Below are 26,464 nucleotides of genomic sequence, written 5' to 3' on the forward strand. Positions count from 1 at the left end.
GCAGGAGAGGGAAACCTGGGAGAAATCAAGAATACTGTTTGCACGTGGGGTCATTCTAGGAAAAGGAGGAACCACTGGGATGGTCTGAGCTGGGGGACTGGTCAGGGTAGTAGCCGAGGCATTTCCAGGCTTATTTTCTCTGTTGTGTCCTGCAGACCACTTGGGCAGACCAATTCACGGAGCCTCTGCTATGTGATATGAAGGCAGCCACCTCTATTTCTGCATTTGATGCTGCTTGGAAGGTCTTTTTCTTGTCCTCGCATCTTCTTTCAAGAGAACTGTCTTTAATCTGGGTCATTATGACAAACTTTCTTTTCCCAGATCTTTTTGAACAATGAATTCAATAAATCAAGAATCAGTCAAGCTCCTGCTGTCAGAGCTAGGAAAGCCTGCGGTGACTCTTCCATGCCACGGTTCTCAGTCTTGGCCAGTTAGCCAAACTACAGGAGGTATTTTCAGAAATCCCCATCAGGGCTGATCTGCTGCAGAAGCTCCAAGCCAGAGGTGACCCCAGGAACATGACCCCCAAATTCCCACCACTCCAAAAATTTGTGGAGATCTTAGGCATAGCTTTGGACTTGCCACAATTTGTAAGTAGGGGAAAAAAAAAAAATCCCAGTTCGCACCTGGATAGGGTCCCCTCCTTTGACAGATAAGGAAACCGACATCCACAGAACAAGATCACATCCTTGGACACATGCCCCAGCTTGGACCAGAGACCAGGTCTCCCAGCTCCAGTCTGCCTCCCCTAGGTGCCCCCGGGTTAACAAATTTTGAGGTGAGAGCTGGTAAAGAGGACGTCAGGCACGTTCCGGTATCAGCTTAGTTTACCCTGGTCGGTCCCGCAGAATCCACTCTCGAGTTTGCTCGCGAGAAAAGGGAAACTCCAGCTCCGCCCACTTCCGGTGCAGGTGTGTCTCCTCCTCGTGGAAGCCAAGTATCCGGTGGAACGCAGTGCAAAGACCATGTAGTACAGATGGGTGGAAATGGGGGTGCGGGGGACGCCATCTCTTTTGCTTTCCTCCCCTCTTTTTTATTTGTTGATGCTGTCTAATAATTCTCCTTTCTAGCAACCTATCAAGCATATTACCAAGCAAAGCAGCAGCACCTTTTTGGGAGAATAAAAAAAAGTCACCTTTGAAGTAAATCCTTTGTATATATATAGCTTTTCAAAAAGCATAGTAGTTCACTGGCTAATGATATGTATTTGACCAGTGAATTTTACACTGTTAATGAGGTGGGTCAGAAGAGCCATTGAAAAAAATGCTTTAGTTATGAATATGATATGTGTATTTTTGGAGATAAAAGGGCTTTATGTTGATGATAAATTGAAATGGGAAGAGCCTCGGCAGAAACACTGATAACCCTGAAAGAACTCCTGAATGTGGTATAAATGTTACTGCTGGTGACAGAAAGTTAAATGAGTTTGAAATAAAAATAATTAATTTTATTGCTTCCTGGTTAAAGAGACTGAGAGCACAGATGCTCCCTGACCACTGTGAGATCTGTAATTTAGTTGTGACAGATTTCCATAAATGGGGTTTTAGAGCTGGATTTTATATATTAAAAATTGAGTGCCACGGATAAAAAGCCATTCCAGTTTCAATTACTTGGGCCTTTATGGTCCATGTGGTGAATATTTAACGGCCAGGAGTGGAGAGCTGTTTTCACAGGTACTATATATTCACTTAACTTGACTGGCTGGTTCTCTGGGGGATCTTTTTCTTCCAGTTGGAAATCTTATTGAGAGCACAGACTCTTCTGTTGTCCCCAAGGTCTGGTGTTTCCCATGAATCGGTTATGGCAAAGGCATCTTTTGCTTACCAGAAAAGAGGAGAGGGATACGGCACCTCTGAGTATTGGTGCTTCAGACTACATAGTGGACTCTTACTCTCTGAGTGTAGTTCTTCCAGGAATGTGTGTGCTGTTGTCCATCTTTTTTTTTTTTAGTTTTAAAAAAATTTCCGTGCAAATAGTTTTAGAATTTTTTGATCATAAAAACACCTGTCAGCTCTCCATCCAAAGATATCTGCTGTTAATATTTTATTTATTGGCTACACTGGGTCTTCATTTCTGTGTGTGGGCTTCTTCTAATTGTGACAAGTGGGGGCTACTCTCTGATTGAGGCGGGCGGGCTTCTCATTTCCATGCCTTCTCTTGTTGCAGAGCATGGCACTAGGCACGTGGGCTCAGTAGTTGCTGTGAGTGGGCTTTGTTGGTCTGAGGCATGTGAGATCTTCCTGGACCAAGGATCGAACCCGTGTCTTCTGCATTGGTGGGCAGATTCCTAACCACTGGACCAACAGGGAAGTCCCTGCTGTTAATATTTTTATGTATAATCATTCAAGATTCTTTTTATGCTTAAAGATATCTGACTCTACACATATATATATAAACACAAACACTGTACCATGTAATATACATACTTTTGACACCCGCTTTTTGTGGACATACTTTGTTAATGCTATGATTTTTTAATGCTTGCATTGCATTTCATTGTATGGACTGTCTGTAATTTATAGAATCAACGTCTAGCTAAATGTTTGGGTTATTTTCAGTTTTTTATAAATTGTGTATCCTTAGGCCTGTATCTTTATATATTTCCTTAGGACAGGAATTTCTGGGAAATTAGTGTGCAATCTTTCAAGGTTCTAAAACATTTGTTCTACTGCCCTCTACAAATTATTTTAGTCTTTGTCAAGAGAAGTGGGAACTCGTTATAATTTACATTCCCTTAATTGCTTAGGTTTTTGTTTTCCCACTTGTATTTATTCTGTGTTTACTAGAAGAGCAGCTCATACAGGTTGAGATGTTCATCTGTTTTGTTTCTTTTCTATCTTCCATTCCTAGAAGAGTGCTTGACACACAGAAGAAGGAGCTCAAATATTTGTTGGATATTGACTGAATTACCATTCCTGTTCTTTGCTCATTTTTTCCCTAAAAGGTGCTCATCTTTTTATCATTACTTTTGTAGAGCATTTTGTATACTAAATTATCTCTTTGTCATTTGTAGGGCAGATAATTTTTCCTAGTTTGCTTTTTATATTTTTTAAAATTAATTTATTTTAATTGGAGGCTGATTACAATATGGTAGTGGTTTGACTTCAAGAATTTAAAATTGTGCCTGTGGAAGTAACCCAGGTCTCCTGCATTGCAGTTGGATCCTTTACCAGCTGAGCCACCAGGGAAGCCCAAGAATACCGGAGTGGGTAGCCTATCCCCTCTCCAGTGGATCTTCCCAACCTAGGAATCTAACTGGGGTCTCCTGCATTGCAGGTGAATTCTTCACCAGCTGAGCTACATGATATGCCCATTATTTATTTTTACAGCATCGATTGTATACATTTTTTTTAAGTTTTACTTTTCCTATTCAGCTTGAGGAAAGACTTCTTAATTCCAGAATGATAAGATCATTCTAAATCAAGAATGATTGCAACCTTGATTTTTTCCTAGTTACTTTTAGTGAGTTCATTTCAAACCTTTAAGTAGTTAATCTGCCTGAACATGTTTTGATAAAAGGTAGAGATTTACCTGAAGATTTTTCTCTCTATCTATCATAATCTTTCCTTCCCCCATGGTTGTAAGACCTTTGAAGATAGGGAGCTGGAAGGAGGGAACTAACATTCAATTGGGGAGCTATTTTCCAGATGTGTGGTATTTGCTGCATAGATTTCCTGACCTAGCTGTGCAAGGTAGATGTGAGCTTCAGCTTGCAGATGAGGCAAGAAGTAAGATGTTTGTAAATGTAGTAATGTGAGTTCAGGCTCTCGGCCCTGAGCCCCTCTTTCCAAAGCATTCAGCTGTTTCATCTGTGCTTCCTCCCTCAGTCTCTGTGTGTTACAGTACCCAAGTATTCTGCCTGGTAGTGGGTCCACAGTCACTTAACAATGCCATAGCTGACCTGCTAAGCCATTAAAAAATGAAATTCTCAAGTTAAGAAGTTTAGAGAAAAGTAGTATTTTGGTGGAGGAAGCAAAGATGTATTTATAGCCTCCCTTTCTATCCCTAAAACCTGGCTGAGTCCTTCAAACATATTTTCCTTGGCTTCTAGACTTGATGTTGCCAAAGACAAGGGCAGTAATTGGCAGCAGAGAGTTTGAATTTTAAAGTACTTAACACGGAATGAAGGTTATCGTGTAGGAAATGAGGATAATGATTATTATTTCAGATGTGTAAAATGTGTTCAAAGTCATAAATGTTTGGCAATTCTAGGATGGCAAACATTATTTTATTGTTAAAACACAATTTGCTCCATTGAATTGAGGCCCAGCACTTAAGGTGATGCTATTAAAGAGCGATGTTTTGTTCAATAGTTGTGCTTTGTGTGTATTTTTTGTGCAACAGCAGTATTTGATCATAATGCTTTTTTCTAAACTGTGAGCTAAAGGTGAACAAACACTTGAGTATACTTTTAATGAAGCTTAGAATTTAAATTCTGCAGCAATGTTAATCTGACAAGGCAACATGCTAACACCTAAAGCAATGAAAAACAATCATACATTTTTAGAGGCTTGTATTCATGCATATTGGCACATGAATTTGCATTTTTATATTCATTTATCTTAATGATTGGGCACAGTTAATTTGAGACATAAACTTGTACAAAAATAATTTTGGCTTTATAAGAATAAAATATGTTATCAGTTCAGTTCAATTCAGTTGCTCAGTCATGTCTGACTCTTTGCGACCCCATGAATTGCAGCATGTCAGGCCTCCCTGTCCATCACCAACTCCCGAAGTTCACTCAAACTCACGTCCATCGAGTCAGTGATGCCATCCAGCCATCTCATCCTCTATTGTCCCCTTCTCCTCCTGCCCCCAATCCCTCCCAGCATCAGAGTCTTTTCCAATGAGTCAACTCTTCGCATCAGGTGGCCAAAGTACTGGAGTTTCAGCTTTAGCATCATTCCTTCCAAAGAAATCCCAGGCCTGATCTCCTTCAGAATGGACTGGTTGGATCTCCTTGCAGTCCAAGGGACTCTCAAGAGTCTTCTCCAACACCACAGTTCAAAAGCATCAATTCTTTGGCGCTCAGCCTTCTTCACAGTCCAACTCTCACATCCATACATGACCACAGGAAAAACCATAGCCTTGACTAGATGGACCTTTGTTGGCAAAGTAATGTCTCTGCTTTCTAAGTGAACAGACACTAAGTGATTTAGGTAAATGAATGTTTATAAGCACACAACATTTTTGCACTGATGAACCAGGTAGCATACGGGATTCATCCTCAGACATTTTGTATCAGTTCACTTATCCTTTTATCAGTTTTGTTTTGTAACCTTTTATTCATTTTCATTACTTTCTTCTGGATGCTTTCCATATCTCTTAAACATCTTGCTCCAAACTTTGTTGGTATTCTGCTGATAATAGTCTGAATTCAATCAGAAGAGAAACATTCCACATTCAAAGGGGAAAAAAGAAAAAGCAGTTTCTTGGGATGCGATTGGCACCTGAGCAAAATACTGGATCATTTCTTCAGAAGTGTGAAGGTAAACAAGTCACTTAATAACTTTGGGTAGAAAGCTCACCTCGCCATTAAGCAGGCCGTGCGTGTGAAGTGGGAGATAAGGGCACTACCTAGAGCGTAAATCTCAAGATGTGTCACTGATGGGAGTTAAACGGAGTGGAGCGATGCTGTTTATCCTTATAGTAAAGGAGGCAGCACGGTGAATACAAGACTGTTTAGAGCTCTTGAGTGGCTTATGAGTTTTTCTACAACAGGAGGTGAGGCAGGTAGTTAAAATTACTGAGGTATATCCTAACCAATTATGGAATCCTCAAGTGAGAAGCTCTGATCAGTTGCATTTGGAAGAAGAGCTGATAATTAAACTGTCAGGCCAGGCAAACGAAAGAGAGAAGCTTAGAGCTGCATCAGTCAAAAATATAATACACCAACCAGCTTTGAAAGAATGTTGTTCTAATATAAAATATCTCTCTCAGCACAGAGAACAGACCCAATAGGATCTCCTCACTAGAAAGCTAATGAGTATTTTAAAAGATAGAGTAGAACATGGAGAATGGTCAGTGGTGACTTGAACATAAGTTGAAATATGGTAAGGAGGGCTCAGGGAAGCCAAGGTCTAGAGAAACAGCAGCTGCATATACTAAGAGTGCCAATGTTGTTTTCTTGAAGTGTAACCTGTCATCAGGCTTCCCAGGTGGCACCAGTGGTAAAGAACCCCCCTGCCATGCAGGAGGCATAAGAGACGTGGCTTTAATCCCTGGATCAGGAAGATCCCCTGGAGGAGGGCATCGCAACCCACTCCAGTATTCTTGCCTAGAGAATCCTATGGACAGAGGAGCCTGGTGGGCTACAGTCCATGGGATTGCAAAGAGTTGGACATGATTGGAGCAACTTAGCATGCAACATGGCATCAGGGGTCCTTTTCAAGCTACTTCCTGCAAGACTTCATAGAGCAGGGGAGTAGTCCTTTCTACCTGGACTTAAATTCCATGAAGAACATGTTGATCAACCTTCTTTAGACGCATGATAAATTTTTTCTTTTCAGTCTTCTAGAGCTGTCAGTCTTGTTCTTCCTGTCTCCGACGTGTGCATTTTGCCTGACTATACGGAGACCCTCCTTGAATTACAATGGCAAAGACATTTAAATCCTCAACAAATGTCATTTGAGCACGTGGGTCAGTTTTCCATGGATTATTTATAATAGCTTACATTTTGGAACAAGCGCTGCAAGCTTAAGGAGATTTATGCTGCACTTGACCTCTAAAGAGCTCTCATTTTATGAAGTCTCCAGGTCCCTGAGATGCCTGAAGATAATATTACAGTGTTCATAGTTTCAGCCAAAGAGGTTTATAATCGAGCCTGGAGTAGCTGTAAGTTCTGGATCTCAGAGCTAATTACTCCACTCCCAGGAAAGACCCTTGGAAACTCATTCTTCAGATAGGAAATGCTGCACTAGGAAACCGGCGATGGTTGTGACTTTTGTTGGCTGTTCTATTTTTCCAGTGACATCAAGGATACTGGGGGCAGATGGCCAAACACATTCTGAAAAAGTGTACAAGAAACAAGCAGTCATTTTATTTCATGGTGTTTCATTACTGTGTACAGCTTGGAATTATATCTGTAGCCTTTGTATTAGCTCAGAGGATTACTATCACCTTGCAACTGAACAGGTTTGTGGTGGTATTGTTTTGTAGATTCCCTTACGTATCTCTTAGTAGGTACCCTAGCAATGAAATTCTTTTTATAAAAAAAATTATTTATTTATGGCTGTGCTGGGTCTTCTTGCTATGCTTGGGCTCTCTTTAGTTGCGAGGAACTCTTCATTGCACAGCGTGATTCTGTGGCTCCCAGGCTCTAGAGCACAGGCTGAGTTGAGGTGCACGGGCTGAGCTGCCCTGCGGCCTGTGGGATCTTCCTGGACCAGGGATGAAACCCATGTCTCCTGCATCAGTCAGTGGATTCTTAGCCTCTGGACCACGAGGGAAGTCCTCAATGGAATTCTTATTTGAAAAATAATCTCAATTGCAGTCTGGGGACTAATGTGTATTGGATTTATCTATTGATTTTACTATATATGGACCCCGTTTTGTCTACTTTTTTAAATAATAAATCTAAATGCAAGTGTTTGAAGTTCTTTCCCTCACACTAGGTGTAACTTTTAAGTTTCCTAATATTTGCATCTATAAAATCAGTAATTTTCACCATTTCTTCAGTTTACCTGGCTGCTAGTAGACTGTCTCTGTGCATGTTGCCTAAAGGCTTTCTGGCCTCGTGTCTGACTTGGGGTTGACAAAGAACAGGAGTTTGCAAACCACAGCAGAGTGGGTTTATGGAAAATTCTGGACATTGTGATAGGCAGGACCTATTTCATTTTATTCCTGTTTACATTCCAGAGACTGCAGTTGGGTATCTTTCTTAAAAATGAAGTTATTGTTATTCAGTCACGTCTAAATCTTTGCAACCCCACTCCAAGCTTCCCTGTCCTTCACCATCTCCTGAAGCTTGCTCAAACTCATGTCTGTTTGAGTTGGTGATGCCATCCAACCATTTCATCCTCTGTCGTCTCCTTCTCCTCCCACCTTCAATCTTTCCCACCATCATGGTCTTTTCCAAGGAGTCAGTTCTTCACATCAGGTGGCCAAAGTATTGGAGCTCCAGCTTCAGCATCAGTCCTTCCAATGAATATTCAGGACTGATTTCCTTTAGGATTGACTGGTTTGACCTCCTTGCAGTCCAAGGGACTCTCAAGAGTCTTCTCCAACACTATAGTTCAAAAGCATCAATTCTTTGGCACTCAGCCTTCTTTATGGTCCAACTCTCACATCCATACATGACCACTGGAAAAACCATAGCTTTGACTAGATGCACTTTTGTTGGCAAAGTAATGTCTCTGCTTTTTGATATGCTGTCTAGGTTGGTCATAACTTTCCTTCCAAGGAGCAAATGTCTTAATTTTTTGACTGCAATCACCATCTGCAGTGCTTTTGGAGTCCCAAAAAATAAGGTACTCTGCATTTAAGTTAAATAAGCAGTGTGACAATATACAGTCTTAAAGTACTCCTTTCCCAATTTGGAACCAGTCCATTGTTCCACGCCCGGTCTAACTGTTGCTTCTTGACCTGCATACAGGTTTCTCAGGAGGCAGGTGAGTTGGTCTGGTATTACCATCTCTTCAGGAATTTCCCACAGTTTGTTGTGAGCCACACAGTCAAAGGATTTAGTGTAGTCAATGAAGCAGAAATACATGTTTTTCTGGAATTCTCTTACTTTTTCTATGATCCAAGAGATGTTGGCAATTTGATCTCTGGTTCCTCTGCTTTTTCTAAATCCAGCTTGAATATCTGGAAGTTCTCGGTTCACATACTGTTGAAGTCTAGCTTGGAAATGAAGATAGTTCCATAAAACTCCTAGAATATGATAATATAGACATGACTTTGGCAATAAATTCAGTAAAAATGTAAAGACTCAGGTAAACTTTTGGCTTCGGGCATTAAGGTTCGTCAGAGAAACAATCAATAAGAGATGTATCTAGACATGTATATCTATGTATCTATATCAATATAATGGGGAATTGGCTTAGGAGACTATGGAGGCTGAGAAGTCCAACGATCCCATGATCTGCTGTCTGCAAGCTGGAGACCCAGGAAAGCTGGTGGTATGAATCCCAACAGGAGGGCAAGAGATGAGATGAGAGACCCCAGCTCAACAGTGGGAGAGTTGACAGTAAGGTCAAATTCCTCTTTCCTCTGCCTTTGTTCTACTTAAGCCCACAATGAATTGAACATCCAACCACATTTGGAGAGGACAGGTTACTGTCCAGAATCTGCCAGTTCAGTCTCTGAGTCATGTCCGACTCTGCGACCCCATGGACTGCACACACCAGGTATCCCTGTTCATCACCATCTCCCAGAGCTTACTCAAATTCATGTCCATCCAGTCAGTGATGCCATCCGACCATCTCATCCTCTGTTGTCCCCTTCTCCTCCTGCCTTCAATCTTTCCCAGAATCAGGGTCTTTTCCAATGAGTCAGTTCTTTGCATCAGGTGGCCAAGGTATTGGAGTTTCAGCTTCAGCATCAGTCCTTCCAATGAATATTCAGGACTGATTTACTTTAGGATGGACTGGTTGGATCTCCTTTCAGTCCAAGGGACTCTCAAGAGTCTTCTCCAACACCACAGTTCAAAGGCATCAATTCTTCAGTGCTAACTTTCTTTATAGTCCAACTCTCACATCCATACATGACCACTGGAAAAACCATAGCTTTGACTAGATGGACTTTTGTCGGCAAAGTAATGTCTCTGCTTTTTAATATGCTGTCTAGGTTGGTCATAGCTTTTCTTCCAAGGAGCAAGCGTCTTTCACTTTCATGGCTGCAGTCACCATCTGTAGTGATTTTGGAGTCCAAGAAAATAAAGTCTGTCACTGTTTCCACTGTTTCCCCATCTATTTGGCATAAAGTGATGGGACTGGATGCCATAATCTTTGTTTTTTGAATGCTGAGTTTTAAGCCAACTTTTCACTCTCCTCTTTCACTTTTATCCAGAGGCTCTTCAGTTTCTCTTCATTTTCTGCCATAAGGGTGGTGTCATCTGCATATCTGAGGTTATTGATATTTCTCCCAGCAATCTTGATTCCAGCTTGTGCTTCATCCAGCCCGGCATTACACATGATGTACTCTGCATATAAGTTGAATGAGCAGGGTGACAATATAGAGCCTTGAAGTACTCCCTTCCCAATTTGAAACCAGTCTGTTGTTCCATGTCTGGTTCTAACTGTTGCTTCTTGACCTGCATACAGGTTTCTAGGAGGCAGGTAAGATGGTCTGGTATTCCCATCTCTTCCACAGTTTGTTGTTATCTACACAGTCAAAGGCTTTGATGTAGTCAATAAAACAGAAGTAGATGTTTTTCTGGAACTCTCTTGCTTTTTCTATGATCCAGCAGATGTTGGCAATATGGTCTTTGATCTCAGCTGGAATACCTTCACAAACCCACCCAGAAATATTGTTTAACCTGAACACCCCATGGTCAGTGAGGTTGACACAGAAAATTAGCCATCACAACATCTTTTTGATGGTCTAAAGTAATGTTTTGATTTCAGCTTAACTTTTTAGAGGAAGTTTTCTTTTGTAAGCCTCTCTTGGTGCTGAATTTCCATTGCCTGGTAATTGGCAAACCCTTGCTAGTTATTTCAGGTAGATCATAATGAAAACCTTCTTCAGGCTAAAAATTGGATCTAGGCTGTGTACACCTGGTATATAGAGAAGTAAGGTTCTGAATACTTACTCAGTTGAACAGGTCACTGTAGATAGCTAATGTGAATAATGGAGTATGGTGTTGAGGGAGAGAGGGGAAAGGATTGAAGTGTCCCTGGGATCAAGAAAGGGGCAGTAAATGCAAAGTAATCTTAGTGTAAGGCCATGTTTTAAGTCTCCCAGACTCCTCACTTCAGCAGGTCTATCTGTCTGCAGATCTAGGTCAGCCATGTCCTAGGAAGTAAGAGATTTTTGGACGAGGATGGATTTCTTTAAAAGTGTTGCCCTCCTCCATGCTGGTGACTCACACTGGCTCTCCAAGTATTTTGTCTTAGTCCTGAAGCCCGTGGGGAGCCGTTACCATCTCCTTCCTGCCCGTTTCTGATTTCATGTGCCTTTGCTATTTCACACCCATTGCCCTGGGCTGTTGCCCAACTTCATTTTGCTCACTTGGGCTCTGACTTATTTCCTCTGGGAGGTGTGAGTGTGCACATGTGCATGCCTGTTAGGGCTGCTTATTGTCTATTTGATAACTACCCAATTTAGTCTGAACAACCAGTTTTTCATATTTCCTGGTACCCTGTTTTGTGCCTTTCAGGCACCCCAAGATTCCAGTGCAGACAATGTCAATGGTGAGCAGTTGCCTGTAGTTATGATATCTCTCCCAGGCCAGTGTCATTTCTAAGTTCTTGCATTATTTGCAAAGCTTGTGTGAGAAACACCTCCCTCTCCTTCCTAATTGGACCTAGTTCCTTCTCTGTCACTAGACTACATCTTCACTCTTCACCACTGGACATCTGAGTAAAGTGAGACACTGCAAATCACATGTTGTCGTTTGCCTTCTGGTGACAAGCCAGGGAGTCCCTATCCTGTCTGACGAGAAGCAGCTGTAGGGAAAGCTGCTCTGATCAAAGCTAAATGCACACATCTTACTAAAACCCTAGTGGGCCGTGCTTTATAATACCATGGTTTGATGGTAAGTACAAATAATAAAAGAAAATATTGTATGTACTCATTAAAAATGTGGTGTAGCTCACTCTTAACTAGTGATAATGAAGTGTCAGCTGAACACCAAGTGCTAATACCTGATTGAACTGGAGCACCTCCAGCTGTGTCCATGATATTTTGGGTACAATAAAAAAAAGAGATAAGAATTTCCCCAAATAGTGCTAGAACTCCATATTAGGAATGCTTTGTTGAGATATATGTGACAATATTCCTGGAATGGTATAAGTTACACCTTGGTTTGGTATGTTAATGTTGAAATGTGCATGACTGTTAATTTTGATAATGTTTTCTGAGGTATGAATGGTATGGGGGTTTACCATTTTCCTAGCAATAATTTCTTGGTATTGTTAATTTTTAAGTGATTAGAAGATTCCATTTTGGTTGGATTAGATAATTATGATAAAAGGTTATAGTACTATATCCTAAAGGAAATCAACCCTGAATATTCATTGGGAGGGCTCATACTGAAGCTGAAGCTCCAATACTTTGGCCTCCTGATGCAAAGAGTTGACTCATTGGAAAAGACCCAGATGCTGGGAAAGATTGAAGGCAGGAAGAGAGGGGGGAGACAGATGAGATGGTGGGATGGCATTACGACTCAATGGACATGAGTTTGAGCAAACTCTGGGAGATAGTGGAGGACAGGAGCCTGGAGTGCTGCAGCCCATGGGATTGCAAAGAGTTGGAGACGACTGAGCGACTGAACATCAGCAACTGTAGGGTAGGGGCTGAGATATGGAGGGTGGGAATGTCTTCCTTGTTAGTACAGTGGTAAGTGTGCCTGCTTGTCAGCCAGGAGCCCAGGGTTTAATTTCCCTGGTGGTGAGGCTGCATTCCTAACTTCTAATATAACATTGTAAACAAACTCTACTTCAGTGAGAAAAAAATGTAAGATATGGAGGACAGGGATCAGAATTGCTGGAGTGTGAGATGTAGCCCTACCACTTTTTGGTTGTGGGATTTGAAGCCTTAGTGTCCCCTTCTGTAAAATTGGGATAATAACAAAACCTTCCTTCTCCAGCTGTCATGAAGATTAAATTAGACAGTGCATCATTGCTGGAATGACTGCAGGAGAACTGTACCTCCAAAACTGGGTTATTCTGGTCTATCTAAATATGACCTGAGGTAAATAAACCAGAAACTTCTGGACTGGACATTTAAATCTGGGATGACTTTGCGAATGGTATTAATGCCTTCAGTGAAGTCCATTCCCCGTGGCTCAGATGGTAAAGTGTCTGCCTACAACGTGGGAGACCCAGGTTCAATCCCCGGGTCAAGAAGATCTCCTGGAGAAGGAAATGGCAACCCACTCCAGTACTCTTGCCTGGAAAATCCCATGGACGGTGGAACCTGGTAGGCTACAGTCCATGGGGTCGCAAAGAGTCAGACACGACTGAGCGACTTCACTAAGAGTCAGTTAGTTCTTTAGACTCTTGACTCCACTGTTTTTGCTTGTGTTGCCTTCTTAAGACCTAGCATAGTACTTGAAAGTGAAAATTGCTCAGTTGTGTCCAACTCTTTGTGACCCCAGGGTCTGTAGCCCACCAGGCTCCTCTGTCCCTGGGTATTCTCCAGGCAAGAATACTAGAGTGGGTAGCCATTCCATTCTCCAGGGAATCTTCCCAACCGAGGGATCGAGTCCAGGTCTCCCACATTGCAGGTGGATTCTTTACCATCTGAGCCACCAGGGAAGCCCTGTAGCATAGTACCGAGCCTGTGTGAAAGTGTTAGTGATTCAGCTGTGTCTGACTCTTTGTGACCCCATGAACTGTTATAGCCTCTAGGCTCCTCTGTCCATGGAGTTCTCTAGGTAAGACTACTAGAATGGGTAGCCATTTCCTTCTCCAGGGGGTCTTCCCAACCCAGGGATCAAACCTGGGTCTCCTGAATTACAGGCAGATTCTTTATCATTTGAGCTACCAAAGAAGCTGACTTGGCCTGTAGCCGTGAAAAAACAAAACAAAACAAAAACTAGTCCTTCTGTCTCTAGTTTTGTCTTCTTCTTAATCTTCCTATGCTCTCTTACTAGAATTTTCTTCCAAAATGTGACCCAAACCTGTTTATTCCTTCTTACAGCAGTCAAGAGAGAGTCTGTCTCTTTACTAGGAGCCCCAGCTGTTTGGATGATCTTGGTCTAGAACTTACAGGGCTTAGCCCTCTGGTGAAGCTGGAAGGGGAGGATCAAGGATGTTAGCCAGGGACCTGGCAGGAAATGGATGGCTTATCAATGGATCATTTGTGGTGGTATAGGGCAGGGTGTAGGGAAACCAGCAAGGGATGACACAGTACTCCAGGCTGCTGTCCTTGTCCCTATGCCAGCAGAGCAAGGAAAGGGCACTTTTTGGAAGCTGGGAGCACCTCCTGATAGGAGATGAGGACTTTGGCTGTGACACCAAATGGAGAATAAACTCTTTGACTTCACTTTCCTCCTGCCTTTTTTCTCCTACTGATGACTCCTGTGGGGCCCGGCCAACTGGAAGCCAGAGTGCTGGGGAGCTGTTAACACAGGTGAGACTAGTCAGCTTCCCAGGGCTCAGAGCAGGGTGGGGAAGGTTAGAGATGAGAGTTGGACGGCCCAGTGTGCGATACCCAGCATCTTATGCAAGTAAGGGTTCACTTTACTTGAACCCCATGGATGCACTTCTCTCAAGGGGGAGTCAGAATAGCATGCTGGGGAAACAAAAAGCTGTCCAGTGTCCTAAGCTTCCTGAGGTTTAGAACTGGTCCCGTGACACTGATGTCATATTTTATGAGACTCATCAAAATTTACATCTGAAATTTTGTGTAAGTCTGGCTTTTGTGTGTGCTCAGAGGCCATAAATAATTCAGCTTTTAAAATTTAAAGTGCCATATATATCTCAGAGTATATTTTTAGCTATTTTTTCCATGTCTTCCACCTCCTATAAGTAATTTATAGTACTTAATATTAAAAAATTACCTATTGAACACTATGGTTCTTCAATCAATCTCAGATAAACCTCTGGGTATAATTTTATGTCTCTGATGTCAGATTTATACTTTTCTCTTTGGGTCCTTGTGTGCCCTCTTCTATAAAGTTTTTAGGTCACAACTGATGGACTTTTATAGATATCCAGTTCATTCAATCATTTCTCCTTGTATAGAGAGAATTAATCTGCTGAGTTATCTAGACATTAGCAATACATAAGAATCCTATAATAAAACATGCTATCATCTCTTTTTGAAAATGAGTAATAAGGCATGACAGTTTCTTTCTGAAGCAATAATCAAGAAAGAGAGCCCTGCATTTAATTCATTATGTGAACCCAATAGAAAGAGCAAAGGAAAAATAAATATTTTCGCCCAGTTGAGTCAACCTGAAGCCTAAAATTATAGGTTCTTGCTACTTGCACTTAATCGCCATCACAAAGAAATGTACATTGCTGTGATCAGGTATCTCATGGGATTCAAAAGCACGAATCTTTGACATTTTGGAAAGTAATAGAATTACCTTTAACTCAACCTGAACTGATTTGTATTCACAGTGAATTTTTTCTTTTCTTAAATATCAGAAATGGAGGCAAACCCAACCTCAGGAAATTTAAATGAAAGCCTTGTTTCTGGAGGGCAGTCTGTAATGAATGATAATGACTTAGGTCATGCCCTTTCCAAGTGTCCGCATTTATCATCAGTAATGAATATTCTTATTAACATCAGGACTTGGTTAATGTGAAGGTGAGACATTAATACCCCAAATTTTAAACTTCAGTCTTTCTGGCCTGTTGTCAGAGTCAGTATAGTTGGAACATGAGTTGTGGGTCCCCAAACTGGCCCCAGACTGGGCAAGAGAAAGGCCCCCTTACAAGGTCATGAATAACCCAGGGAATGAAGCAAGGTACGGGGCTGCTGGAGTGGGGAGGGGAGGCTGACTCTGCCCGCTGCTCCCCAGGTCTGTGCCCCAAGGGAATTGCTTTTGCACCCTGGTGTCCTCTTCTGACTCCATCCTTGTTTTGAATGTCATCATTTCATTCATTTTTCATCATTTATGAGCTCTATAAAAATTGTAAAATGTTTCAAGCATGTAAAAAAGAAAAAATTCAGAAAGTAACATACATGTGCCCACCACACCAGTTTCTTAAATATTATATTTTACCACGGCTGCTTCAGGCTTCCCGGGTGGCACTGGTGGTAAAGGACCTACCTGTTAATGCAGGACAGGGACCTGGGTTCAGTCCCTGGGTTGCAGTCCATGCTGCTGCAAAGAGTCGGAAACGACTGAAGGGACTTATAGTGCACCATGGCTGGTCAGATGTTTTTTCTGTTTAAAAGAAAGAAAATCTCATTATATCCTTGAAGAGGTATCTGGAGGGGAGTAGGGAGGCCCTTCCTTCCCACACTTCCTGAGATTATACATAAACGGGAGAGGGGCATTTCTCCTGCTCAGTCTGTTGTTGTTATTATTTCTGGGGCTTAGCCAGCACAAGTTCTTAACCACCCTCTACCTCCTGATATAATTTGCTGACCTCTTGAGTATTAAAGGGCCTGAGCATCATTTCATGTATTTTTTGGCACTTCAGGCTCCCTCTTCTGGGTTGTGTGAGTGGGTGTGTTTAAATCATTGATTTGTAAGGATTTGTAAGGATAAAGATTTTATAAAGGATAAAAATTTTTTAAGGGTAAAATCTTTATCCTTACCAATCACCATCTATAAGCAATAGGTATTGATCGTTTGTCAGTTAAATAAGTTGCAATTATCTTTAGTTGTGGCTTGCTTTCTAGCTATATTTATAGTCTCTTTTTTCATAGAGACTTTTAAAGTTGTAATGTATGGCACTGGCCAAAAAGTCCATTTTGGTCTTTGAGCTTTGGTCTTTGAACTTCAGTCAGATGAACTTTTTGGTCAACTTAGTATTTAACTATATAGTCTTTCCTCTTCTGACTTATTGTCTCTGGGTGCTTTTAATTACATGCTGGTGAGGGAAATGCTGCAGTGTGCTGAGTCCACAATCTGGATCTTTCTGGCTGGGAGATGGTCACTGAGGTGCAAGGCTCCTCTGGACAGCACCGCAGGCTGCCCCATGCCACCCTCAGAGCTCCAGAACAGGCAGAGATGGCAGGTGCCCAACCGTCTAACCTCAGCACAGAGCCCTTGAATGAGGGGCCTGCCTGCCTGAGCAGCTTCATACCATTCACCTCCTCCTCTGCACCCACTTCCTGTTTCCCCATTGCCCCCAGTTCCCCAGCACCTGAGCAGGAGTTCAAAGCCACTGAATGACCCAGAATTGTAATCCCAGTCTGCTTCAGCACACAGGGGTGGGCATGGATTAGGGACCAAACTTGTCTTTTGTGGGCTCGTATAGTCCTTAGCCAGTAAAAGACAAGGCACTCTTCACTTTTTGGAAGCAGTAAGGTAGAACCAAGTGTCCTGGGGAGAAAGCCTTTATAAAAAACAAGCCATGAATCTCCACTGATAACATGACTTTGCAAGGCAGTGCTAAGAAATACATTTATGTAATCAGCATACAACACTCAGTTCTGGATGTACTGGTGATGGATGTAAAGTCCTATGCTGTAAAGAGCAATATTGCATAGGAACCTGCAATGTTAGGTCCATGAATCAAGGCAAATTGGAAGTGGTCAAACAGGAGATGGCAAGAGTGAATGTCGACATTTTCAGGAATCAGTGAACTAAAATGGACTGGAATGGGTGAATTTAACTCAAATGACCATTATATCTACTACTGTGGGCAAGAATCCCTTAGAAGAAATGGAGTAGCCCTCACAGTCAACAAAAGAGTCCAAAATGCAGTACTTGGATGCAGTCTCAAAAACGACAGAATGATCTCTGTTCTTTTCCAAGGCAAACTGTTCAATATCACAGTATCCAAGTCTATGCCCCGACCAGTAATGCTGAAGAAGCTGAAGTTGAATGGTTCTATGAAGACCTACAAGACCTTCTAGAACTAACACCCAAAAAAGGATGTCCTTTTCATTATAGGGGACTGGAATGCAAAAGTAGGAAGTCAAGAAATACCTGGAGTAACAGGCAAATTTGGACTTGGAGTACAGAATGAAGTAGGGCAAAGGCTATAAAGTTTTTCCAAGAGAACGCACTGGTCATAGCAAACACTATCTTCCAACAACAGAAGAGAAGACTCTACACATGGACATCACCAGATGGTCAATACAGAAATCAGATTGATTATATTCTTTGCAGCCAAAGATGGAGAAGCTCTATACAGTCAGCAAAAACAAGACCGGGAGCCAACTGTGGCTCAGATCATGAACTCCTTATTGCCAAAATCAGACTTAAATTGAAGAAAGTGGGGAAAAACCACTAGACCATTCAGGTATGATCTAAATCAAATCCCTTATGATTATACAGTGGAAGTGAGAAATAGATTCAAGGAATTACATCTGATAAACAGAGTGCCTGAAGAACTACGGATGAAGGTTTGTGACATTGTACAGGAGACAGGGAGCAAGACCATCCCTAAGAAAAAGAAATGCAAAAAGGCAAAATGGCTGTCTAAGGAGGCCTTACAAATAGCTGTGAAAAGAAGAGAAGTGAAAAGCAAAGGAGAAAAGGAAGGATATACCCATTTGAATGTAGAGTTCCAAAGAATAGCAAGGAGATATAAGAAAGCCTTCCTCAGTGATCAATACAAAGAAATAAAGGAAAACAACAGAATGGGAAAGAATAGAAAGCTCTTCAAGAAAATTAGAGATACCAAGGGAACATTTCATGCAAAGATGGTCACAATAAAGAACAGAAATGGTATGGACCTAACAGAAGCAGAAGATATTAAGAAGAGGTGGCAAGAATACATAGGACTATACAAAAAAGATCTTCATGACCAAGATAACCACGATGGTATGATCACTCACCTAGAGCCAGACATCCTGGAATGCAAAGTGTAGTGGGCCTTAGGAAGCATCACTTCGAACAAAGCTAGTGGAGGTGATGGAATTCCAGTTGAGCTATTTCAAATCCTAAAAGGTGATGCTGTGAAAGTGCTGCACTCAATATGTCAGCAAATTTGGAAATCTCAGCAGTGGCTGCAGGACTGGAAAAGGTCAGTTTTCATTCCAATCCCAAAGAAAGGCAATGCCAAAGAATGCTCAAACTGCTGCACAATTGCACTCATCTCACATGCTTGTAAAGTAATGCTCGAAATTCTCCAAGCCAGGCTTCAGCAATACGTGAACTGTGAACTTCCAGATGTTCAAGCTGGTTTTAGAAAAGGCAGAGGAACCAAAGATCAAATTGTCAACATCCACTGGATCATGGAAAAAGCAAGAGAGTTCCAGAAAAACATCTATATCTGCTTTATTGACTATGCCAAAGCCCTTGACTGTGTGGATAACAACAAACTGTGGAAAATTCTGAAAGAGATGGGACTACCAGACCACCTGACCTGCCTCTTGAGAAATTTGTGTGCAGGTCAGGAAGCAACAGTTAGAACTGGACATGGAACAACAGACTGGTTACAAATCAGGAAAGGAGTTCGTCAAGGCTGTATATTGTCACCCTGCTTATTTAACTTATATGCAGATTACATCACGTGGAATGCTGGGCTGGATGAAGCACAAGCTGGAATCAAGATTGCTGGGAGAAATATCAATAACCTCAGATATGCAGATGACACCACCCTTATGGCAGAAAGTGAAGAAGAACCAAAGAGCCTCTTGATGAAAGTGAAAGAGGAGAGTGAAAATGTTGGCTTAAAGCTCAACATTCAGAAAACAAAGATCATAGCATCTGGTCCCATCACTTCATGGGAAATAGATGGGGAAACAGTGACAGACTATTTTTTGGGGCTCCAAAATCACTGCAGATAGTGACTGCAGCCTTGAAATTAAAAGACGCTTGCTCCTTGAAAGAAAAGTGATGATCAACCTAGATAGCATATTAAAAAGCAGAGATATTACTTTACCAACAAAGGTCCATCTAGTTGAAGCTATGGTTTTTCCAATGGTCATGTATGGGTGTGAGAGTTGGAGTATAAAGAAAACTGAGTGCCGAAGAATTGATGCTTTTGAACTGTGGTGTTGGAGAAGACTCTTAAAAGCCCCTTGAACTGCAAGGAGATCCAACCAGCCCATCCTAAAGGAGATCAGTACTGAATATTCATTGGAAGGACTGATACTGAAGCTGAAGCTCCAATACTTTGGCCACCTGATGCGAAGAACTGACTCATTGGAAAAGAGCCTGATGCTGGGAAAGAATGAGGGCAGGAGGAGAAGGGGACGACAGAGGATAAAATGGTTGTGTGGCATCACTGACTCGATGGACTTGGGTTTGAGTAGACTCTGGGAGTTGATGATGGACAGGGAAGCCTGGTGTGCTGCAGTCCATGAGATCACAAAGAGTCGGACATGGCTGAGTGAGTGAACTGAACTGAATCATCAGATGGCTTTTCCCTTTCTCCTGAGTGGCTCTGGTCTTAACACTGTCTGCCCACTCCACAGAGAAATGATATCCTCAAATCAGTGCTCTGAGCCAGGGGTCCTGGGCCATCGCTCTGTCTTCTCAAGCATTCATGTAACCTTACCTGTAACCTTCATGTAAACCCATCAGAAAGCCCATTGAAAGCACTGATGGGCTTTCTCTCCTACACTTGCCCCGTGGCGGATCTGTGCAAAGACAAGGATTTCATTTATCACCTGGCTTGTCCCCACAGGCCCAGTACAGGCCCAGGCTGGAGGTGTTGTAGCCTCAGCCCTTCTCCAGGCTGACTTGTTTCTGGTCAGGCTCCCTGTTGGGTTTAAGAGGACAAGCAGCTCATCCCTGCTGGTAAATAAAATGTGGCCTGGCTCTGGAATCCGACTGGCCTTGGGCATTTGGGAGGCTCTTTGCTCCATGTCTGCGAATGACCCTGAATTATTCCTGAATGCGATTGTGAGACAGTGTGTGCTGGAGGTATGAGATAGTCACACCCTGTGATTTGCTTTTGTTTCAACAAGTGAAAGGAACCTAACTTTTGTTAACTTATTCATTTTCAAGTTTTATTATTACTTAGTGTTAGGGAGACTTCTGTAAATTAACTTAAAAATGGATGCTGGTATCTGTTGTTGTTCAGTTGCTTGGCTGTGTTCAACTCTGCAACCCTATGGACTGCAGCACACCAGGCTTCCCTGTCCTTCACCATCTCTTGGAATTTGCTCAAACTCATGTTCATTGAGTCAGTGATGCCATCCATCCATCTCATCCTCTGTCATCCCCTTCTCCTCCCGCCTTCAATCTTTCGGAGCAGCAGGGTCTTTCCCAGTGAGTCAACTCTTTGAATCAGGTGGCCAAAGTATTGGAGCTTAGACTGGTTAAATAATGAATTTGGTGAAAGAAATGGAATCATGTGGAAATAAATAAGTATGAAGAAAAGACAGAGTGGGACGACCGATTGAGCTCCCATTAAACCAGAATTTATTCTTGGAACTTTCAGTTATCCTGTGGCTTCTTAAACAAGCTAATATTTATTGAGAGCATTGGGTATGTCACTTACTTCCTATAAGACATCCCTTTGAGCCTTTCAACAGCCCTGTGAAGGAGGAGGTGTGCTTCCATTTTAAAAATAAACTTCCCACTTCGAAGCAGTTTTAGATTTATAGAAAAATTTCTAAGATAGTACAAAGACTTCATATGTACCCCTAGACCCAGTTTTTCCTATTGTTAACATCTTACATTAGTGTAGTACATTTGTCACAATAAATGAATCAATATTGATACATTATTACTCAACCATTCTTTATTCAGATTTCTGTAGTTCTTTTTTTTTTCCCTCCCTTTTCTGTTCCAAGAAAGGATCTAGGACACCACATTATGGTTGACTATCGTATCTCCTTAGACTCTTCTTGTCTTTGATAGTTTCTCAGACTTTCCTTGTTTTGACAACTTTAATAGGTTTGAGGAGTGCTGGTCATGTATTTGTAGAATATCCCTTATTTGGGAACATGAATTTTTTTGAAAGTCTGATAGTGCAACAAGGCATGTTATAGGAAAAGTAGCTCAGAAGCTCCACCCCGGAAATTACTCCTTTTTCCTGTTGCTCCTGCTCATTCTTCCGTCTTTGTACACACTCTGCCGGGAAGATGCTTTCGGTGCCCCACTGATACCCCAGCTCTGCCACTTTAGCACACACAGCCTGACTCCTAACTGACAGCACCTGGGTTTCTTTGCCAGGGGGATTTCTCTTGCCCCGAGCTTGCTTTGTCACCCACAGAACAGGTGGAAAGTTCTGGAGAGTTAAAACCCTTGGGAGCAGCCTTGCCAGGGACTGATGGGCTTTTGGGTATCAATACCCCGACTCTGTAGCCTTCTGGGTGAGGTAACCTCTGCTATCTGAGTTACACCTGCTGCCCATGTTCCCATGGGGGTTCCTGGGGCTCCCTGGTCCTGAGTGGGAGAGATGACATTGCACCTTTATTACTACCTTCTGATGGCCACCTGGCTTCCGGCATTGCATCTCAGTTAATTGGGTGCAAGCCTTGATTTCTTCTGAGGCCAGAAACTTGTTCGGTGCAGGGACTGTGTTTCCCAACAGCGTCTGGTATGGTGTTGGTCATCTAAGTGCCGCCTGAATGCTTGTTGAATGAAGGCTGGGCTGTATTACGAGGGCGAAGTGATTTCCTGGGCTGGTTTGTGCCTGCTGGCTGATGATGCTAAACCAGTGTAGGCAAGTCCAAGCTTTTCTCTATAATTGTATTTTACTTAAGCTCCTTTGATTGCAAGCCACAGGAACCCACTTTGAATAACTTAAGAGAAAGGAATATATTGGAAGGCTGCTGTGATAGCTCACGAAACTGAAGGAAGAGCAGGAGCCCCGTCAGCTCCATGATGGAATGTTGACAACAACTGGGGTAATAGTGGCTGGCATTTACTGAGCTCTCCCTACGTGCCAGGCCCTGGGCCAAAACTGCATCTTAGTTAATTTTCATAACAACCCCATGAGGTTGGTCTTATTATTATCACCTCCTCTTTGCCAGTGAGCTAGGCATGCTGATTATAGAGCCTCTGTTCTTAACTCACAAAGATGCCTCAGCAGCAGGAGTTCGGATCAGCTTCCTAGGCAGATCCTTTGAAACTCTGCTACGATGACTTCTAGTCTCTCTCTCCTAAGTTCAAGTTATTGGGGAAAACCATTAAATTGGTATAACTTTGACCAACTCTGAATAACAGTGGTAGAGTCCAGTGGCAGAAAACATGGCCCTTGGGGGCCCACCCTGCATATTGGGACCTGAGAAGGAAGGATAGAGTCTGGAGACTAGCCTATACCCCTAAAGTTGTGTCTCCCACCTCTGTGTTTAGATTTCTAATGCACAAAGGATGGTTTCCAAAGTATGGTCACGGGCCAGGTGCACGAGCGTCATCTGGGAACTTGAGAGAAATTCATATTCATCTGCCCCACGCCAGACCTACTTCATCTGAAACTCTGGGGGCGGCGGGGGTGGCTCTGATCCAGAGGTCTTAGTGCTTAGGATGTATTCAACTTTGATTTTGTGTCCCTGGATATTGGAAACAGAGTCTCCCTTGAGGCAAACTCAGCGCCTTTGCTTTAACGATGTGCGGTTCGGTTGCATTTGTTTGGCAGGAGGTCAGCTCTGCTGTTTGCTCTGCTCCTTCCCTTTCCCTCCTGGCAGGAGGCTGACAATATTTGCTCACTAAGAACAAAACTTAAACCAGAGCCCAATGGTCTGCTTAAATTCTACTAAGAAAACTACGTAGCTCAGAAAATTTTAAGTTACAAAGAATAGAAGCAAAGTACTTGAAGTCTGTCAAGCCCCAAAGGAATTTTTTCACTCATGTATCTGAAAACTCCAGGAATTATTCTAATTTCAGGTACAGCTGGATCAAGGTGCTCGAATGATGTCACAACTGACTCCCTCTCCCCCTGCCCCCCGCCCATCTCTTTTACTTTCTCATTCTGGTTTCCTTTTGTGTGGTTTTTGTTTTTCAGACAGATTCCCTCCACATGAAGGTTCCCCAGCAGCTCCAGGCTTAAATGTACCCCCAGGTTGCAATCTCAAAGAGAGAGAAGTCATTATTCTGCTGTTAATCCCATTGAACTCCTCTCCAGAGATCTCCAGTTGGCCGTGTTTGGATTATATGACTTTTCCCAAGCCCATCACTGTCTCCAGGAGCTATGCCTGCTGTGAGGAGGATGTGGGGCCTCCTGCCTGATGGCTGAGCACTGGAGGTAAGTGAGAACCGGTGCTGTGTACCTAAATGTTCAAAACCTTTTCTGGTGCAGGGTGATGGGAAGCTGTAATATGTATCATTTTACTAATTTCTGTGATGTAGTAATTCCCACCTGGCCAATTGCAAGCTGTCAACATGTTGTCCCTGATACTGAACTGATATCAGGCTCTGTACGCTTGGCACCAAACTGAATCTCAGACACAGAGTTTGGATGAAGTAGAAAAGAACAGCTGTATTGCTTTGCTAGGCAAAGGGGTCCATAGCTGCCTAATGCCCTCAAAACGGTGTCCCAACCTGGAGGGGATTTGTGAGGAGTCTTGTAGTCAAGGGGTCGGATTGCTGATAAGGATCAGGGTGCGTGCAGGGCCCGCATTTCTTCAGTCTAGAGAGCATCTGCCATCAGGTGGTCTCATGATGGTCTCCTGTGGTTCTTGAGATTATGGAATTGTGACATTCTCTCTGGAATGGAGTGCTTCAGCAAGTAGTTAACATCTTCCATTTGGTGGGAGTTTTAGTTCTGCACAAGAGCTCGAAGATCTTGTGATGTATATGCTTTGAGGGGGAACAGGGACTCTGCCTCGAGCCTGCGGTGAAGTGATGAGGTTTTGGAAGTCATTGCCTTTTTTCTTTTGTAATTTGTTTAATTGTGAATTTATGTAACTTGGTTTTTAAAAAATACATTTATTTATATATTTTTGGCTGTGAAAGTGAAAGTGAAGTCGCTCAGTCGTGTCTGACTCTGTGACTCCACGGACTGTAGCCTACCAGGTTCCTCTGTCGATGGGATTTTCCAGGCAAGAATACTGGAGTGGGTTGTCATTTCCTTCTCCAGGGGATCTTCCCAACCCAGGGATTGAACCCGGGTCTCCCGCATTGTAGGCAGACGCTTTACCTCTGAACCACCAGGGAAGTCTATGTGGTTGTACTGGGTCTTTGCTGCTTCTCGTGCTTTCTTCTGGTTGCAGAGAGCGGGGCTGCTCTCTAGTTGCAGTGCACAGGCTTCTCGTTGCGGTGGCTTTTCTTGTTGCGGGTCACGAACCCTGGGGCGCGCAGGCTTCGGTAGCTGCAGCTCGCAGGCTCTAGCACACAGCCTCAATAGTTGTGGTTCACGGGCTTAGCTGCTCTGCAGCCTGTGGGACATTCCCGGATCAGAAATCGAACCCGTGTCGCCTGCATTGGCAGGCAGATTCTTTACCACTGAGCCACCAGGGAAGCCCCTAACTTGGCTTTTAAATAATGGCTATGTTTGGAATTTAGCTTACAAGATTCCTGAAAATGTTATAGTCCCCTCTCTCATCCAGGATAAGCAAGGTCCAGCACACCCCCTGTCAGAACCCAGGAGGGCAGAATACGAGTTCTAAGTGTGTGCAGCTTAGGGGGCCTTAGGTGGCAGTAGGAAGCTGCTGCCTCAGTCCAGGCAAGACATGATGGAGGCCTCAACTTGAGCATGGCACTGGGGAGGGCAAGGAATTTGAGCCAGAGCACTGACCCAGTGCTTGAACTTGTAGCTGAAAGAGTAGAGGACAGTGATCTGTATGCTTGCGAAATGTAAATATCATTTGAGTATGAATGTACTTTTCATTCCAATAAATTTAGCACATTTCTTGGGAAAAGCTACTTAACAATAAGAACTAAAGAAACTATTTTATACCAAAAGTCAGATCCACTCCAACCCCTACTATGCTGCATACAAATTCCGTTGTACATTTGTGTACTGTAGGATTTGGAGGTGGGAAAAGAATGAAGCATTATTTTGCTGGGGATATTTTCAGTAGATAAAGTTGAGCGAGTTTGTGGCTTAAAAAAATCAATGCACATATAGTAGGTGGTATATCTTGGTAAATACGGGGCCGCTTGGAGATTATTTATTGTCTACAAGATACCTGGTAAAGGTCAACATTTAGAAAATAAATCCATTTTAGAGGCTGTAATCAAAGAAAACCCCCAGGGCAGCTTGCTTATAAAAGAATATTAATGTAACAAAGCTATGTTGCTTTCCTCTTGAATTGGTTGAAGCCAACAGATCATTTCTTCTATGGAGATTGGGTCACCTTTTCATCTGGAGAACAAAGTGGTCAGACAGGGACTTACCTAAGGTATGAACTCAAAAAGGACACCCTGTGTTTCTGCCAGAAGCAACATGGCTCCAGCTAAATAATGTTCTCATGATCTGTGTTAAAGAGAAGTTGAAGGACAAAAGAATAATCTTTTGTGCCTTTGAGAAACTGCTGAAAGTCTTTCTAATGTCAGTCAAAAGCACTATAATGTACATCGCTATCCACCACCAGCAAATACCCTTCTGATGCACTCTAGAACTATCTTTATAAAGTGGAACCTTCCTGGGAATATGGAAATATACCAGCAACATCTAACAGGTCAATGACTGAATTTTTAAAAAGCAGCTGGTCCATCTCTTTTTAGATCTTGTTTCTAACAAGTTAATAAATTAGTGTCAATTTTCTATTTTCAGATTTGGCTTTGGGGTCCCAGTAAATTCTGCTTCTAAATCAACCTAGTCAGATATTAGTGCTAGTTTATGTTTATGATAACAACTTTCACTGGTTGTCACTGGCTGGGTAC

General features: G+C 42.6%; 1 protein-coding gene across 2 annotated transcripts in view; it reads left to right on the forward strand.

Moving 5' to 3' along the window:
* Positions 1-23,674, forward strand: part of SEC23IP (SEC23 interacting protein) — a 278,621-nt gene extending 254,947 nt beyond the window's left edge. For both annotated transcript variants that reach the window (XR_015155667.1, XR_015155669.1), the window contains exon 22: positions 23,643-23,674. The gene's annotated coding sequence lies outside the window, so the exon portion shown is untranslated. The remainder of the gene's footprint in view (positions 1-23,642) is intronic.
* The last annotated feature ends 2,790 nt before the right edge of the window (positions 23,675-26,464 follow it).

The sequence above is a fragment of the Bos grunniens genome, chromosome 26 (genome assembly GCF_055505025.1).
Source record: "Bos grunniens cultivar Pamir isolate PY7600 chromosome 26, Bosgru_T2T1.0, whole genome shotgun sequence".
NCBI lineage: Eukaryota > Metazoa > Chordata > Mammalia > Artiodactyla > Bovidae > Bos > Bos grunniens.